General features: G+C 35.7%; 1 pseudogene; it reads right to left on the bottom strand.

Moving 5' to 3' along the window:
• Positions 1–18,366: 18,366 nt before the first annotated feature.
• On the bottom strand, positions 18,367–18,882 carry LOC124106793 (small ribosomal subunit protein eS10-like; annotated as a pseudogene).
• Positions 18,883–19,668: the final 786 nt, after the last annotated feature.

The raw sequence follows: 19,668 nt of genomic DNA, 5'->3' as shown, positions 1-19,668 counted from the left end.
AAGGCAAAATGTCCTAAACCAAAATCAGCTATGATTTCCATCATTTATCTCTGTCGGATAAGAAAACTAATTTCTTCTCTCACGCAACAGTATTTCTTAAATATTTACCATGTTTGAGGCATTGTTTTTCTAATTACTGGAGAAAAAATGATGAACAAAGTAGGTAGCTTATAATCTCATGTGAACAGGTAGGGAGAATGAGAAGACAAGTGAATATGTAAACAAATATTTTCAGATGAAGGTTAGTCCTAGTCCTTAAAGCAAATTAAGGGAATAGAAATAGCTGAGGAGAGTAAGGAAAGAAGTAATTTCAACAGGATGATCAAGGAATTAATCTCTAAGGAGGTGACATTTGAGTAGTGACATGGGTAATATGAATAAGCACAATGATCTGATATAAAATTGAGCCTGGCATTATTGAGGAGAAGCAAGAAGGTCAGTTGAGAAGGAGAGTGATGAGCATGGGGTAGAGTGGTAGGTGACAGGATAGGAGAGGGAGATTGAGGACAGGACGTGTACGGCTTTGGATTGCTACAATAAGGACTTGGGATTTATTATGTCAGGGGAAGTTACTGGAAGAATTTTAGCAGAGGAATGATGTGATCTGACTTACATTTTAAAAGCTCATTTTGGCCTTATGTGGAGATCTCAGAGGTAAGAGGGTAAGCAAAGAGATCAATTAGGAGCTGAATGAAATATTCCACGTTAGAAGAATGACAGTTTATCCTAAATGGGGGAAGCAATGGAGGTGGAGATAAAATGGTCAGATTTAAGACATATTTGAAGGGAGAGCTACAGGACTTGCTAATGCATTAGGGATGGGACGTGGAAAAAAAAAAAGGGATCAAGTCTGATTCCTAGGTGTTGACCTAAATAATACTGAACCATGGCAGTACTCATTCATATGGGGGAAACTCTGGGTGAGTACTCAGAACAAGAGCTCTTTGGAACATGTTATGTTCATAGAATGTTACAGGGTTTTGCTTCCTGCTGGGGCCCAAGGGGGAAGAAATAGTTGTCTTCTTTAGTATATAGAGTATGACGCCACTGTGTTTTAGTAACTCCAGGAAATTAGTTATGTATTCACAAACTTGTCAGAATGCAGCTCAATACCTAGTCAGTTCTATCCTAGAAGCCCCTTCCAGGTTTTTAAGGACTAGGTCTGTTATAACAGATCCTATTTAAGAATATATGAGCCCTTTCTCCATTTTTTATCAGGGGAAATCCTAATAAACTGTTTTAGTCAGATTTTTCAACTCTGCGACTAAAAGACCTGACCAGCACAATTGTAGGGGAGGAAAAGTTTATTTAAGGGCTTAGTTTCAGAGGTCTCAATCCATAGACAGAGGGCTCCATTCCTCAGTTCTCAAAGTGAGGCAGAACATCATGATGGAAGAGCGTGGCAGAGTGTGATCAGGAAGCAGAGAGAGGTCTCTACTTGCCATATACAATTATATACCTGAAAGCCACACCCCCAGGTTCAAAGAGGCATAGACTGAGTAGAAAAATCAGTGGCTTTTCTAGGCCAGTTAAGGAAGAAGTTGAAGCTCAAAAGATTCTGCTGAACTACAAATATCAGATGGTCAGACACACTGAAGTTCTGGAAAAGGAGGATCTTGTGTCTTGATGTCAAGAAATAGTACAAATGACTAAGAGGTATAGATGTTATATTGAAAACAGATTTTTCTCAGTTTACAATGGGGTTACATCCCAAAAAAGCCCATCATATGTTGAACAAAAGTAAAGCAAACATGCATTTAATTTAACATAACTGAACATCTTAACTGAGCAACACAGTATAATGTAGAGTATCAATTTATCTTCATGCTTGTGAAATTATGAGAATATCTTTCTCCATATTGTTAGCTGGGAAAGATCAAATTCAAAATAGGAAGTTGGTTTCTACTGTATCCCTTTCATACCATGGTAAAGTTGAAAAGTTATCAGTTGAACAATTGTAACTTGGGAACTGTTTGTATAGGCTTTAGCTTTCCAGCCTCTGTGGTAGACATAGTACATAAGGAGGCCAATGGAATAATGGTTGGCACCCATTCCCTATGTACACCATAGCATTTCAGCTTCAGATTTTCCTACTTGGTGCAGATATTACTCTACCCAGGATGTGAAATGAATTTTCAAAGGATCTATAGATGGCAATTTAGAGTATAGTGGAAAGGGAAAACTGAGACTTGGAGTATGACAGACCTGGTACTCATTATCTTTGTGACCTAGCACAAGTTTTTAAAATTTTCTTAGCTTTAGTTTTCTGTTAAATAAGATCATAAGTCTACATTTGGAGTGTTATGTTGAGTCTTAAATGTGAAATCTATGTCTTATTGTTCTTAGTGTTCAACAAATAGCTATTGCTGTTGTTTTTGTGAGCAAGGAAGAATGTTTAAGGTTAAAGTTCAGAGCCTGATATTTTGAAGTTCTAATTGAGTAACTGGGAATCTAAAATTCTTTCTATAAGACAGCTACTCTGATTACTTGTGAAAAAATACAGTTCTTCATCCCATAGCCATACTCTTTGCAGTTATTTTGTAGTTCTTCACATCAAAAAGTACACTCTGTTTCCTCCTTAAGTTTGGACTGGCCTTGTGCCTACACTAACAGAACACGGCAGAAGTGATGTTGTGCCCCTTCTCAAAGAGGGATTAAATCCTTCCCTGCTGCCATGTAAAGGCCAGCCTGCTGAGGGATGGGAATCTATGGGAAGCAAAGACAAGAAGTACCAGTTGAAGCCATCCTAGACCTGCAGGCCTCAGTCAACTCCAGCCAAGGCATGAGTGAGCCTAGCTGTGACTTGAAGAGTCATGTGACTAATCCCACTGATGTTAGCTATGCCACAGACTTTTGAACTAAATAAATAGTTGTTTTGATCAATATTTCTTCTTGTGCAGCAAAACAACAACAACAACAAAAAAAAACAGTTGACTCAAAGGATGGAAGGATGGTGATGATAATAGTGATTTTGGAGGGTAGGGTGGCAAGGGAAACTGTTCAAGAGGAAAATTCTTTTCTAAATTGGCATATTCTTCAACTCTCCCCAAACCAAAATTGTCCTTTGTTATTTTCTAAGACTTTTGCCATTAGTGTTGTTCCTCCTTTCTAGTTTCCTCTCTAAAACTTCTAATAAGTTTTCCTTTACCATCTCCCACTTTATTGGTACACCCATACTACCCACTGTTCCAATGTTTTGGCTTATACATACCCTGATTTTTTTTTTCAACATCACTTGCACTCAGAGAATAGAAGGAAAGACAGTAAAGAAAATTCATTCAGTCAAATTTAGAACAAGTGCTGTATTATGAAAAAAGAATAAATTCAAGGACTACAACAATATGGAGAATGGAAAATAGATGCAGAGAGGAAGGATGATCTTTGCACCAGAAAATTTTATATATTCTCTTGGGCCCAAGAAGCAAAGTCTGAGATATAAATGCAATGTCTCCTTGCTCTGGGTCTTCAAAGTATCATCATGGTCTACATTAGAAATCACAAGATGCAAAGAAAGTGGGTTGAGCAAGTAATGGATGTGGGCTTAAATTTCAATCAATTACTTATTAAGACCTTAAATAATTTTACCTGTCTTTACAAAGAGGGACAGTTATTTACCTAATTAGTAAATAACTATTTATTTACTAATTATTTAGATATAATTTACTAATTATTTAGTATGACAATAGTATCTATTATCTTAAAATACAAATAATAGGTTCAGTTTAACAATAACTACCTTGCATGTTAATAGTGAGTAGTCAATGTGATAAAACATATGTAACACTTGAGATACTTAATGTGCTAAGCATTTAATAAAGTTGTAGCTGTCTTGTTTCTGAGCACTTATAAATTTTGATTCCTTAGAAGGTTGGAATATATATATATGTATATACATATATATATATAATTATGCATATTATATATATATATATAAAATCATAGCATATATTTTTATAAAATCTTTAGTTATTGCCAATAGACATAGTCTCCTAATGAATTAATTCTTTGAAGGATTCATAATTGAATGGTGTGAGAGACCAACCTTGCATGTGACTGAGTCACACTCCCTGGCTGGGTGCTGAGGCGCTCATTCGCAGAAATGTGGCAGAGCTTTCCCCACCCTTCTTGGGTCCAAGGGTTGGTGTCTCGTGCATGGGTGTGTCTTGCCACAGTCCCATGGGTGAAGCTATGCTCACCTGTTCCTTTGTAATATAACCCCTTGCCCTGTTTAGGATAGAATCTTCCATGGAAATGCCTTGTGTGTGTCCCCTCCTCTTGCTGTGCCCTTGGGTGTGGCCTACCCAGGTGTCGGTCAACCTGCTGACAGTGGACATCATGAAGATAGACTCAGCCCCCTAAAACATGACCCCTTGCCTCATTTGAATAGCTTCTCCTCAATAAAAGGGGTCAGCGCGTGCTCTTGCTCTCTCTCTTTCTGCGGACCCTTAAGGTCAGAGGAGCTGTCACAGCTACCCCAAAGAAAAAGGTATTTGTGTCTCTTGTGTGGTTATTTTGCACAGCCTAATTAGCCCAATTTAACTGGAGTGACCCCTGAACCTTTTAGTCATGAACAGAAACCCGACAGAATGGATTATTGGAAATGGTAGAAACTAGGAGAAGGAACCTAGTTGGAAGCAGTGGTTTTTTGGAGGTATGCTGTTGGGGACTATATCTTGTCCCCAGCCTCTTCCTGTCTCTGTTTCCTGAATGCCATGAGGTGAGCAGCTTGTCTACACTGTGTCTTTCTGCCATGATATTGTGCCTTTCCTCAGATCCACGGCAATAGAGCTGGCCAACCATGAAATGAAACCTCTAAAACTATGAGCCAAAATAAATCTTTACTCCTTGAAATTGTTTTCCTCAGGTGTTTTGTCACAGAGATGAAAAACTAACATATACATAAAATGAAAAATATATATATATATATGCTCTAAATTTCCTACAAATTATTTGCAAAGATAAAAAGTTAGTAGATAAACTTAACAATTGAAAACTTCAATGTCCAATGCAAGGGCAAGCAAAATTGTTATGTCCATCAATTTATATGATAGAATATAAATATGATTTCATTAATTTCAAAAGCCATACTGAGATAAATGAATAACCTTACACCAAACACATTAACAAGTATTTACCAACTGCCATGAAGACATTGTACTTATTGGAAATAATGAGCTTAAAAAGTCAGAGATTTACCCTTGACTTCGTTTTGGAAAGGGAGACAGACATGGACCCATGTAGATGAAACTTCCAAAATTTAAATATTTATTGCAACAAGGCTGTGTTGCTATTTTGTGTTTATATTTTCTTCAGATTTGCCTTGTCCTCATTATGCCTTTTTCTCAATATCTTGATTACAAATTTTTAAAAATCATAACACTTTAATTTCCAGTCCTTGGTGGATACTTTAAAGAGGGAAAGTTTTAGGGAGAGTACAGGGAAGAAGCATTGAGAGAGGATCTTCAACATGTAAAATCCTAAGTTAGAAGGAATAAGCCCTAGTGTTCTATTGTGGGGTAGGATGCTATGGTCAACAATAATGCATTGTATATTTCAAAACAGCTAGAAGATTCAGAATGTTCTCACCACAAAGAAATGACAAATGCTTAAGGTGATGGATATGCATATTACCCTGATTTTATCATTACATATTATATACATGTATCAAAATATTTATATGCCATAAATATGTACAGTCATTATGTGTGAGTCAAAGATAAAAAAATGAAAGAGGAAAAGATTGTTAGAGGTTGACCTCAAAGTCAGTGGGCATGAGACTGGCTTCCTGACTTGTGTCTGGGTACTCCTGAGGATGGTCACCAAAGGCAGACCTAGAACTTCCCTCTGGCTGCCCCAAGGGTTGTGCTTGGAGCCACCAGCTGGCTCCAGGAAAACAGGAAAATAACAGAAGTATAGTCAAAATGTGAGACTCGGACCTTGAGGAAGTCAGAGTATGTGTGCACAGGGATGTTTCTTGATTATGAGTATTTCACTTGGAAGTCTTAGTCTAACTATTTGTAATGTTCTCTCAGCTGTGCTCTAAAATACATTCATAAACGTTTACTGGAAACTCCTGGATTTGACTTATTTGTGTGACAACAGCAGCAATAACAATCACTTTAATGCATATTATAGATGCCATGCATTTTACATACATTATTCTAATTCTTTCAATAATTCTATTAAGATATAATTTTTTAGATGGGAAAACTGAAGCTGAAAGAGAAGATTAGGTCATTTGTTCTTCTAGTTAATGTGTTTAGAAAGTTATAGAGGCAAGAATTTGTATACTTAACATATGCTTGTTTTTTGAATCCCACTAAATATATTTTTTTAGATAAAACTATGTACCCTCTTACACACTTTTAGGTTTACCTCTATTTTATAATTTAGTAATTAGTTTTTTTAAAATAAATTTTAATAGCAACTTCATATTTGTAGAAAAAAATGCAAAGATAGTTCAGAAAATTCCTATACTCCTATATCCAATTTCTCATTATTAACATTTAACATTAGTATGCTACACTTGTTATAACTAATGAACCAATATTGATGGATTTTTATCATGAGCTAAAATTGTTATTCAGAGTTCCTTAGTTTTTACCTAATCTTGTATCCCTTCTCTGCTCTGGGATCCCATTTTGAGTACATTTTGCTTGGCTATCATGGATGCTCAGCCTCTTGACTGATGATTTCTCTCTTTTAAAAAATAATTAGGTATATTTTACTTGTATTATGTAACAAAAATAAAATTCATAACACATAATTACTATTTATTTCAATATTACTTACTGAGGAATCACTTATTTATAAAAATGTCTACAAATTTAATGTATACATCTTGATGAGTTTGGACATAGCTATAAAACATAATACCAATACCATGATTAAGGTACTAAATACATCATTTACAAAAATTTCCTTGTGTTCCTTTGTGTTTGAGTATATGCAAGAACACCTAACATGAAATCTCTGTGGGTAACATACTTTAAAGTGCAAATATGTGTAACTGAATACTCTCATTGAATAACATTGAATAACAATTGGCAGTCCTTGATTTTTTTATGACCTTGCAGTTTTTTGGGGCGGGAGCAGTTACCAGGGATTGAACTCAGGGGCACTCAACCACTGAGCCACATCCTCAGCCCTGTTTTCTATTTTTTATTTAGAGACAGGGTCTTGCCCAGTTGCTTATTGCCTCACTTTTGCTGAGGCTGTCTTTGATCTCATTCCTCTTGCCTCCACCTACCTAACCACTGGGATTGCAGATGTGTACAACCGCGCCAGGCTAACCTTGCAGTTTTGAGGAACACTACTTACATGTTTCATAGAATGACCTTCTATTGGTATTTGCCTGCTATTTTGATTAGACTGGAAATAATTCATTTTTAGCTAATTTTTAATCATTAAGGAAATGAAACATATAATTTCTGAAATATTTTAATATTGATATTTTAAACAAAACTGTCAAGCTTTTCTTTTTAATTGTATCCAACCTAATCCAAATACCTGAGCAATTTGATAGCTACCATCATCTATTTAAAACATACAAAAAGCTCTTTTTTAATCAAGAAATTGAACATCATTTTCTCCTTGAGCCCTAAATTTTATTCTACCTCCCCCTCCGTGTTTTATGCTAAGAAATCATATTTATATGCTTAAAATTATTTCATTGATCCATTTTCATACTTGTTTTAATAAAACTGTTTATAAATTTAAATAAAATATTTTATTATATTAAATATGTTCACAATTATATTATTGCCTTATTAATATCAAATATAAAATATTACAGTTTGATAATTATTAAAATCAATTTAATTTAATTTAAGCCCCTACCAAGATGAATGGAATCTTTCCCAATTACTTAATACATCTTTAGATGAACATTACTTTACTTGAGTGAGATAAAGTTCAGCTTCTACTCACATAAAGTGAGTAGATGAAAATGAAACTGATTTCATTATGATAAGTAGATGAGAATTAAATAGATTTCATGATGATTTCCCTTAATTTTTAAATGCTTTATAAATTATATGCCAAACATCTCAAAGCATTCTAGCATCAAAAATCATTTTTAATGATCTATTAGCTGAACATTCTACTAGGTCTATCCTCAATTTTGTTGAGAGCAAGGAATTGAAAATCGACTCACTTGCAAAGATTTGTTATACTGTTGTTTGAGTCATTCATTTCCCCAATTTCTGGGAACTGAACCAAATATGTTTTACCAGTACTTTTCAAATGGCTATTAATTATATCTGTTATATTTGCACTAGGGTCCTATATTTTAATCCAATACACTCAGAAAAAGTTAGAATATGAAATAGTAACAGCTTCAATATGTTTTTCCAGTAGAATAGTTTGATAAAATTCGGTATCTCTCATATTTTATATGCTTTAAACATAATTTATCAAAAACTTGGGGCTCCAGATAGTTCAATTAATAGAAAATTGCCACTCTGAATCCTAATTAGCAAAGCGGAGATTATTGGCAAACCAGTCAACCAAATCAAATATACTCGTTGTTAGAAAAAGTCTAGCTTTGTTTTTTTAATCCAAGCAAATGCATTAACATGTGCTTCAACAACTATTATGAAAAGCACTGGAAATAAATCATGGCATGCATCTTGTATGATAGATCTCCCCTCCTCAAGCACTTAAATCTCATTTAGTATAATGTAAATTCAGTATGATTAGTGAATCAATTTTTATAAATCATAAAATAATATATCATGTTATTTTTATGATATAATTTATAATAAATGTAAAATTATACAATACCCAATGTAATGGGTAGCTAAAATAATTGTTCTGAAGTGAGGAATAGAGTAAATCAAAGATGGCATGCCTTTCCTAAGTGAGTTTGTAGGTAGGCCTTGAACTCTATAAGTATATTTTGGGAACTGTTAAGTAAGTATAATATAAATATTCAGAATCCTATCAATTTTTTTTAACAAAAGAATAAAACTTCTGTTTATGAAAGAATACTTTTATTGTTAAATTGACATGGAAACTAGCATATAATTACATATTTTACAGTAAGAGATAGAAAATATTAACCACTTCATAAAAGGGACTAGTATATAATTAGAATAAATATTTCAGGGTTGGTTTGATAAACTATACTTCAATGACCTTGTTGAATAATGCATATGAATCTATTTTTTAAAAATCACATAAAATCTTTATATGTGGATATACTTTCCACTAGAAAAAAAACCGAATAGTCCTGGAAATTATTCCAACTACTTTTAAGAAGACTTAATGTTGCTCAAGCTATATTGCTTTGGCACAAATGTATCTTTCATTTATGAATATTTTGAATTTCTGAAAAAAATTGCTCATTTTAGAAAAGCAATTTTTAGCTATTAGTGTTTCTTGACAATGTTCGGATTCTCTCCCAGGGAGCAAGGCATTCTTTGAAAAAAATCTAGGGAGAGAGAGGAAGAGGTGAAAACCGCCTAACCTTATGTATTTTCACAAAGGCCAACATATCACATTTCTGATGCTATGTGCTCTAGTTTTATCAGAAATATGTGTAGAATGAGAAAGAATCTTGATTAATCAACAAAGAAAGTTTTCCTGAATACACTGTTTTAATTGTATTTTGCTGGTGCCCTAGACATTATTATACCCTAGAAAAAAGACATAGATTCAGTGTAAGTCATGGAGATGTCTTTGTAAAATGGGAAAAGTGTTTTTTGTTTTTTTTCTCCCCTAGTACTGAGGATTAAACCCAGGGGCACTTTACTACTGAGCTACACATCCAACAGCCCTTTTTATTTTATTTTGAGTCAGGGACTCAGTAAATTGCACAGTTACCCTTGAATTCATGATCCTCCTACCTCAGTCTCTTGAATAGCTGGGATTACAGGAGCCACAGTGTCAGGCCAAGAAGAGCTACTTTAAAAGGTAAAGTAGGGAAGGGAATCTACTTCATGCTGGGAAAGAGTCCATATGAAAGCTGAGAAAATGGAAATAGATTCCCTTAAAATTTTACCTCAATATGATCTGTCCCAATTCTAGCTTTGCTTCTGCCCCCAAAACTGTTATCTTGACATTGTTATCTTGGTGCAATATTCAAACCCTGCTCTATTTTCTGATTTGTATATTTTAGCTTCATCTTTGAAAGACAGGAGAGCCACTCCTAGTTATGTCTGTCCTTGACAGATAGTGCCCATGTTCAGGGTCTCTGACAACAGTGCTTTTCTTTCTAGTTGTGCCACACCTTGGCACTCCAAGGCATCATAATGGATCTGGAAATGACAATATGAACAAATCAGGATGCTGAGATAATGACCCTTAATTGAGCATGCCTTCCTTTTTAAACATTTCAAAATACATGTACTTTATAGCAAAATCTGATAATAGAAAATAAATACTGTCATTCAGAAATAATGGTGTGATTGTTTGAGAACATATCCCTATCTATTGATCTATTTTAGTAAACCCACATATATATTTGAAATATAATGAAAATTGTTTTGAAGCTTAAGTTTTAACCGTTAGGTACATTAGAACATCTTTTATATTAATAAGTGTACCACTGCAACATAATCTTTAATGGCTGCAACATAATCTTTAATGGTTCTACTGCTTGTTTGAATCACAATTTAGATCAATCCAATACACTTCAATGTTTAAATTATCTTCAGCTTTCCACAACTCTAAGGAACTATGTAATTAACATCTCTGTAGATAAATCTCCTAATAGTCCCTTAGTTATTTTCTTAGAAATTGCTCCTTGGAAGAGAACTCTGAGTTAATATTTAAGGCTTTTAGTACATACTCTCCAGAAAGGTTATATCAATATACACTCCCACATGAAACATATGAGGATCTCCTCAGAGGCTCATATGCTTAACTTGAGAAAAGGTAATACGTCTGGCTTTGGTAAGGAACGCGTAAATAGCATACTGTTTCAAGAATGTGTGAATCTTCTAGAAGGAAAATTCTAGAGACCTGTGGTTTCCCTTCCTTGCTCAGTAGTCTTTTTATGGCTCCTCATTTCTAGACTTTATAAATAGAGCTTTAAGTATCTACTGAGTTTTGGCAAATAAGTCAAGATACTTATTCCACCACAAATGAAAGCATGTTGTGCTGTTGGCATCTAGATGGTTTGAGGCTTTGATTAACTACTCAAGCTGCATGGTCCTAAAGCTTGGCTTCTTTCCTTATTTGAAGAGCTTGTTAACTTGATGTCAGGAAGTAGCAGAGGCTGATCCAGAGAGGTGAACTATTTATACAAGGCAGGAGAAAAGTTGGATCTGTATTATTTAAAGTCATCAAGGCAACAGTGTTTCTCATGAAACAAATAATTAGTTATTACCTGAAAAAAATATCATAGCAATGACAATGATAAAAAATAGGACATTGAGAGAGAGGTTATGACATTTCCTTCCCTAGAAAGACATTGAAAATAGACTGGAATTTTGATTAGTAGAGAAGTTATATGTGTGACTGAAAGGTACCAATATAACTAATGAAAAGACCATCTCAGGTCAGAATAGGACTGAGGAGGCAGATGAAATGCAGAAAAATAGTTCACTGAACTTGGATTTGGACTTTAGTTATTAATATGTCTCCCCACAATAGATACTTATTGAGTGTTTTCTCCATTGCAAAACCTGAACTAGCTTTTTAAAAAAATAGATCTTTATGATTATATATAGTAGTTGTGTTTGTCCTGATAAACTAATACATGCATGGAACTTGATTTCAATTCGTGATCCCCTCTTCTTTCCCTCCCTTGTTTCCTCCCAATCTTCCCTCCCCTCTCTCATTCTCCTTTTTCTATAGTACTTGACTTCCTTTTGCTCAACTATTAATTTATATTTGATTGGTTCTTTATATTATCCTATCCTTCCTCCCTTTCCTTTTTTTTTACTCTAGCTTTCACAGATGAGAGAAAACATTAGACCTTTTTTCTAAGTCTGCCTTATTTCACTTGACTTGATATTCTCCACTTCATTTATCAGCATATGCCATAATTTCATTCTTTTTTATGGCTCAGTAGAACTTTCTTTCTCCATTCATCTGCTGACAGGCTTTTGGGTTGATGCTATAATTTAGCTATTGTGAATTGTGCTGCTATAAACATTGAGGTGGCTATATCTCTGTAGGATGCTGACTTTAGATCTTTTGGTAAAGTACCAGGAAGTGGGTAGTTGGGTCATATGATGGCTCCATTACTAATTTTTTGAGGAATCTCCATACTGATTTCCAGAGTTGTTGTACTAGTCTGCAGTCCCACCAATGATGTACAAGTGTACTTTTCCCCCCTCAACCTTGCCAGCATCTATTGTTAGTATTCTTGATCATTGCCATTCTGAAGGGAGCAAATTCCCTGATTATCAGAGATTGTGAACATTTGGGATTTTTTTTTTTTTGGTGTTAGTTTGAGTTCTTTGTATATTGTAGATATTAATCCTCGTTTGGAAAGGTAGCTGGCCAAGATTTTTCTCCCATTCTGTAGGCTCTTTCTTCATGCTTTAAATTGTTTCTTTTGTTCCACAGAAGCTTTTTAATTTGATGGCATTCTACTAATTGATTGTTGGTTTTAATTTTTTTTGTGCTTTGGGGGTCTTGTTAAGGAAGCTGGTGCCAGCACTTATATGATAGAGTGTTGACTATGGCTTGTTTTAGTAGTCATAAAGTCTAAACTAGGTTCTTAAATACAATGGTCAGCAGAACTGACATAATCTTATCCTCAGATCTTAGAGTTTAGGGGAAAAGATGGACATTAAAAAATGTTTTTAGTTCCAACATGTAAAGAGTGTGGAAGTCTTCATTCCTGTGTTTACAACAATAAAAGCTGAACAAATTAAAGATTAATGACTTTTCTTGATCCATTAGAAAAGAGATGTCCTGTGATCCATGAGATCACAGGGCAAGGTGCCATACTCAAATCTGGAAAGAGGTGAATTTGTAGGGTCATGCTGAGATCTGCTTACCTGGAACAGAAGTTAAAACTGACAAGAACATTTAAATGATGATGCTGAAAAACCTTAATGCTTTGTACATTTTAAATAAATCATTTAGGATGTTCAAAGAATCCCACAAAGGAATGCAGAATCCAACTCTATTACAAATATCTGAAGCAGCCTCATTAGAGGAATTGGGGGAAAAGTGCTAAGAGCCACAGCCAGGTAATAAGATGCATGGCATTTTTGGTTGAAAGGTGACAGCCAGCAAGCCATTGAGATAATATGATTATGTTAAGATCTGCATTCATATGGATATTGGACTCCTGCTGTCCACCTCGGGCCTGCTACAGGACTCCTGGAGAGTTCCCATTGGTTGGGGAAGTGCCGTAGGAGGGAATTCCAGAGGAGGGACTTGCCCTTGGGGTCCGGGAGAACACAGCGTGTGTCGGTCAGCATATTTCCCGGGAGTGTACGGGGCATTGGCGGCAGTTTCAAAAATAAAGTTTGTTCCTGCTTGAGTGGCTCGTGATTTTGTGCCCAGCCAGACTGCGGCAGGAAAGGTGCTGATTTCCAACATTAGAAATGAGTATAATCTGTAAGACTAAAGGCAAACGGAACTACAACATAAGCACTGCACTTTAGTTGCAAAATAGGATATGTGGTAATGGTATACTTATAGATATATTGGTGTTGAATAATTAAGGAACTGGATGGCAGATGGTCAGAGTGAGATTTTCTACTGTTGGGATAGGAGTTTGTAGATAAGCATGGAGAGAAGGCTAGAACAATCCATATGGTAATGGACAGAGTTGGAGATATCAGTATGAACTCATGTTTAGTTTAACATAAATACAGATGGCTATGTGTGTACATTTGCTAGTGTGCACACTAATATTTTAATTTCAGCTGAGAGAGCCTAGAAAGACACCCACTGTCAACAAGTGCACCTACAACCCAGATATTGGTTTCTAATGTTATTCCTCAGAAAAAGGAGCCAGTGCTCTTGGAGAAAAGTTGACTCTAGGGCTCTGGTAGGAAATACACAAGATAAACCTGGAACATCTTGTACAACCAGAAACATTGAAGTGCCAAGACCAAAATCAAAACCTCTCAACCCACAATTTTCAGGTAAGTCAAAAGAATATACGAGTCAAGAACATAAAAAAAATAGAAGCATCAAATGAAAGACCTCTTAGTTGCCAATGCCAGAAAATATTATGATTATACAATGAAGTAAATATTATATAGTAAATATTATATAATAAATATTATATAATTTATGTATAAAATAAATATCCATGACTCCATGATAATATAATTATTGAATAAATGAATCAATGAGTACAAAGACAAATCTCCTATGAATCAGAATTTCAAAGATTTTATGTAGATATTCCACGCTCAAGGAGGTAAAGCATAATTCTCCACTTCTTAACTGTGGTCTGCACATGGTGACTTCTTAGAAAAATACAGGATGGAAAGGGGAAAAAAGTAACTATTGTGGAATAACCTCACAAACCCTCTCGCCAGATGATCAAGGTTAACAACAGCAGTGAAGATCATATTGATATTATGTATCCTCTTATGATTTGATGAAAAATTAAAACTTTATCTCTGTGGTCTTCTCTTCTAAAGCACACAAGTCCTTTGTAACCAAGAGACAAATGTTAGACAACTTCCAGCTGAAGAACATTCTAAAAAGTACTTGACTAGTACTTTTCAAAACTGCCAGGGTCATTAAAAATAAGGAAAATCTGGGCCGGGTTGTAGCTCAGTGATAGAGCACTTGCCTAACACATGTGAGACACTGGGTTCGATCCTCAGCACCACCTAAAATAAAGGCATTGTGTTATCTACAACTAAAAAAAGTATTAAAATAATAAGGAAAATCTGCAAAACTGTCATAGCCAAGACAAGAATAGACATGTCTCTAAATATAATGTCGTATCCAGAATGGGATCTTGACATAAAAAAGGACATTAGGTAAAAGCCAAGGAAACATCCAAAAAGTATGGTCTTTAATCATTGATAAAAAAAATTAATGTTTGTTCACTAATTATAACAAAGGTATCATAGATGTTAAATGATATTAGAGGAAATTGAATTTTGAATATATGAGAACTTACTATATTATACTTGCAATTTTTCTGTAAATCTGAAACTGTAAAAATTTTATTAAACAATAATAACAAAAAATATAAAATTATAACCATAATGAATGTTGGCTCCAAAATTTCTACCAAGGGATGGCTTAGAAGGTTGAAAGGAAGGTTTTAAAGAGTAGACTTGAAGTGGCCATTGGTTTTATAAATAAGCATAATATAAGTATGATATAAGTATGGCAAAAGATGAATTGCCCATGTCAAAAAATGTTATATCTCTGTGGGTGGGTTGGAGGGAACTTCTGAAGAGATCAGCTATGAAGGAAGGCTTAGCAGGGCTATATCACCTGTAATATGAGGAGATTGGGGAAGACTTTCTGCATAGTACTCAGGCAGCATCAATCAACTGGTGGTTATAGAGGAAAGAGCATTTCAAACCAAGGAAACTGCATGTATGAAATTCCACCAGAAGAAATTAGACTGATGAGATGGAGGGCAGGAAGAAGGCCAATACCAGTTGAGATGAAAAATGAAGATCTGTGGTGGACAAGACAGGTTCAAGGGAGACCTGGCAAGACCTTGTCTGCATGCCAATGAATTTTTGTGTTTATCCCTAAAACACTAAAAAAAATAATCCAAGGGATTTAACCAAGGCATTGAAGTCATTTTTGGGGGATAATCTATGACTGAATTACAGAGTGTGGATTGAAGGATGGCAAAATATAGGTGCACAAATTAGAGAAGGAGTGGTAAGAGGACACTACAGTGGTCCAGGTCAGAGATGATGGCTCAGCCCAGAGACAGGGAGTTGGTGAGAGGCTGGATACAGATAGAACCCCAACTATAATGAAGTAGCGGTTTGAATATGGATAAGTCATCAACATTTCCTGATGTATAAATTTTCCTTTAAGATGTGACTGACACTCAGGGTAGAATTCAATTTACAGTTGTCTCTTAAAAATCATTAACTTTCTTACAAATTAGCAATGTTTGAGAGTTGTTTCAGAGCAAAGCATTATCATTTATGTCATAAAATTGAGAAGCAATTTTCCTACTTAATAAATCATCACATTGCTTTGATCTTCACATTTTAAAAGATCTTAGTACTGAGAATCAAAAATGGTGAAGTCTTAAAACAGGACAATGAGGAAAGGTTAAATGAGTTGAGGAAAGGAAAATTAAGTGATGATTTGATGACTGTTTTTAGTAAAAAGTTGCGGAGCAGTGTGCACTCAATTATTCTGTTTTCACAGGGGTTCTAATGAGAAAAAAAATGACTTAAATTGCTAGGGAGGGGTTGGAAAATGCTACCGACTCTGTGATAGATCGTAGCATGAATTGTAGAATTTTCAGGACTGAAATCCTTAAAACTAGGTCAGACAATCATTTGCCTTAAGTATTTGAATTTTCCTTCATAAAGGCAGGTGATTGGATCAGAAAACTCCTGGAGGTCTCTTTTAACCTTTTCATTCTTTTAGAGACAAGATTATTATCTGCTGATTCTTACTTAGTGGCAGCTCCCTTCATTATGTTTCTTGAACCTTACCATAACCATGTGAACCTGGATCATTGTGCGTGCTTTTTAGATATCAAACATTTCTCTTCCTTCCCCTCTTTCTCCGTACCTTAGAGCATCTTTCTGGATGCGAAGGGAATAATAACTGGGCCCTCAAAACAGCTTATAAATTTTTCTATGTATAGCAGTTAAACTGTTTATTGTCATGGACTAAGGGGTGCAAAAATAAAAACTAGTTCTCAGTTCTGCTTGATGGTGAAAACGTTATTTTGCCAAGCTAAGAAACTTAGTTATTGCCAGTTTATGGCTCAGACTCTGCAGCTGAGACTAGGGGGAATTCTGGTCTATGTGACATCATGAGGTGGGCTGATGAGGGGAGTCTGTGGTTGTCTTCTGACTTTGCTTGTGTGTCCTCAAGGATGCCTTGTCCTGTCAGGTCTGGGTATTAGCAACACAGGCTGCTGCGTGGGCTGATGGCCTTGTGTCCTATCATGGCTTTCAGTTATGTAGATACCATGGTTTGTTTCAGACTCACCTCAACTATAAGCTTTGTTTTTGTCTGCTGTGAATTTCTGTACTTTTCTTGGAGACCTGATTACTGTCAGAAGCTTTGCCATGTGGCTCTGGATCTGGAGGATACTGGAGGGGAATGTACCAGGCCCAGGCCCACTTCTCTCCCTCCCCATTGCTTCTCTACTTTCTAGTGTTCTGTAGATGTGTAGGGACTCTTCTCAAGGGTTTTCAGTAATCCTAGAGAAAGCAGGCTATACCTCCTGTGTCCTACAGTCTCTACATTGACCTGCAACATGAAATTATAATTTGAGTGGGGGAATGTGGCAAAAGCTTGGATACTCCATATTCTTTAATTGTTTTGCTTAATTTTTGAATTCCTGCCAGATTCCCTCTTTTCTTATAGCCCATAGAAAGTTTCGAACAACTTTCTGGTGGTTGAGAAAGAAAGCTATTCTGTACCAACCCACATTTTTCTCTGCTCTATGTTTTGAGTTTTCTAAGTTTCGCTGTTAATCAGTGAGTCTAAGCTTTTAGAACTTTCTCAAGTACACTAGAAAATTCCCCGAGAAAAACTAAGCCACATACAAACTATAATCTTTTTCAAATACCTAACCTTTGAAATGGAAAGCCAAGCCTTTTAAAGCTAATTTTGAACAAAAATCTCAAAATTTAATGCTGTTTTATTATTGGATTGCTTTATATCCTTTTTTCTAGGTAATAAATCTCAGCTTTCTGGTCTACATTTTTTATCTTCAAACAATAACTTTGATATTGGAACTTTATATAGAGTGCAAAAAAATAATGAGTATACAGTTTATTGGCTTACTATAAAGTGAACACCAGTGATCCCATTATTCATATAAATAGAACATTACTGCTATCTTAGGAACCTCTCAGACCTCTTCCTTCCCAGATTCCACCCCATCTTCAAAGGAAACAATGGTCCAACTTCTAATACTATAGAATAACTTCATCTGTTTTGAATGAAGCATGGAGGATGTATTAATTCTGTCTGGCATGTTTAGCTCAATATTACATCTCTGAGAGCCATTCCTGCTGTTGTGCATAGCAGTCTGTCATTTCCATTATCATTGTATGAATATTCCACTTGCTGTGTATTTATCCATTTTGATGTTGATGGACATTCAGGGTGTTTCCAGTTTTGGGCTATTGTAAACAATACTTCTAAAATTATGCCCTTAAATTTTAGTTGGCACACATTGTATATTGTATACATGTCTTTCTTTCTTTTTTTTCTTTTTTTCTTGCTATAAGTTTATTCAAAACAAAATAATCCCCTCCAACCTCACTGAGGTGGCTGATCACGTCCATGACCAAATCCACCTTTAAACTGATCCACCTCTAAACTGGAATTCCGTTGCTGACCCAGTCCCAGCCTTGGCTTTCTTGTCAGCCCCAGGAGGCACAGCACTCTGTCTATAGGTGTCTCTGTCAGCTTCCTCTCCTGAGACTTGCAGACTGCTAACCCTCCAAACCTTTGGGCCGAGGCTTGCCGGTTTCTGGTCAGTTTCTGGTCGGCTACAGCACAGAGTGGCAGGCACAATCTCACGCAGCAGGTGGAGATAATTGCGGAGATGCCCTCCTTGTTAAGGTACCAGTAGAAGTGTCTCCAGGAAAACTGTTCCTTCCCAAAGCTTTGAGAGTTGAGAGACTGCATGGCCTTCATGATGTGAAGGTTGGGCACATTCCTATTTGCCAGCTCTGCGTGCTTGAGCACGTGGACATCCTTCTTGGCTACCATTATTCCCTCCTGAAAATGGAGTTCATAAATGGCAATCCTAATTTTCTTGGGCATTAACATTGTAGAGGCTTCAGGGTCCAAGGCTGAGGCTGGAAAGCCATTGTATACATTTCCATGGGAAATCTTTGGAATGAAATCTTCATTTTTAAATTGAAGTGCTTAGTCTAGATGCATTGTTATTATTTTAATAGTTTGCTAGCTTGACTTTCTCTAATGCTTTATCTATATTATTGATGGAATATTCTTTCTAAAAATTAGATCTAATTCTGTCATTTATACTTTTAAGCCATTTTAATTAATATCCCATTGCTCTGGGAATTAATTGCAAGCTCCTTCCATGGCTAACAGGGCTTTCTAAACTTTGACATCTGCTTGCTTCCTCTTTCACTCTTTTCTTATCAAAACTTTGTTCACCTTTCCTACATGTTTCTTTCACAAATTGTTTCCTCTACTGTAAACCCTATTTCCTATCATTTCTTTCCTATTTCCATCTCCATTCCTCACCATAGTTTTATCTGGATAACTCCTACTTACTGAGGTCACAGTTTGTCATTTGTGAGATAACATAGAAAGTCGAATTGTCAAACTCAGGAGATTGCCACGTTGGAGTGAAACCTGAAAAAGTCTGAGCATGTTGATGAAGTGACTTTTAGGCCAATTCTTCCCAAATGAGGATGTGTTTTAGAATCTGTGAGGGTCTAAGTGATGCTTAGTGGTATCATTTGCACAAAGGGAGGCATTTCAGTTATGGAACATCTTCTCCTTTATATGCCCCATTAATTAGATAGCTTGCATTTTCCAGTGAGCTGTGTCCTATAAATTCACAAGCTAGTGCTTTACTTACAA

This window comes from Marmota monax, unplaced genomic scaffold (genome assembly GCF_021218885.2).
Source record: "Marmota monax isolate L192 unplaced genomic scaffold, Marmota_monax_Labrador192_F-V1.1 WCK01_AAM20220418_F8-fsc00003, whole genome shotgun sequence".
NCBI lineage: Eukaryota > Metazoa > Chordata > Mammalia > Rodentia > Sciuridae > Marmota > Marmota monax.
This window is presented reverse-complemented; position numbering and strand designations above follow the sequence as displayed.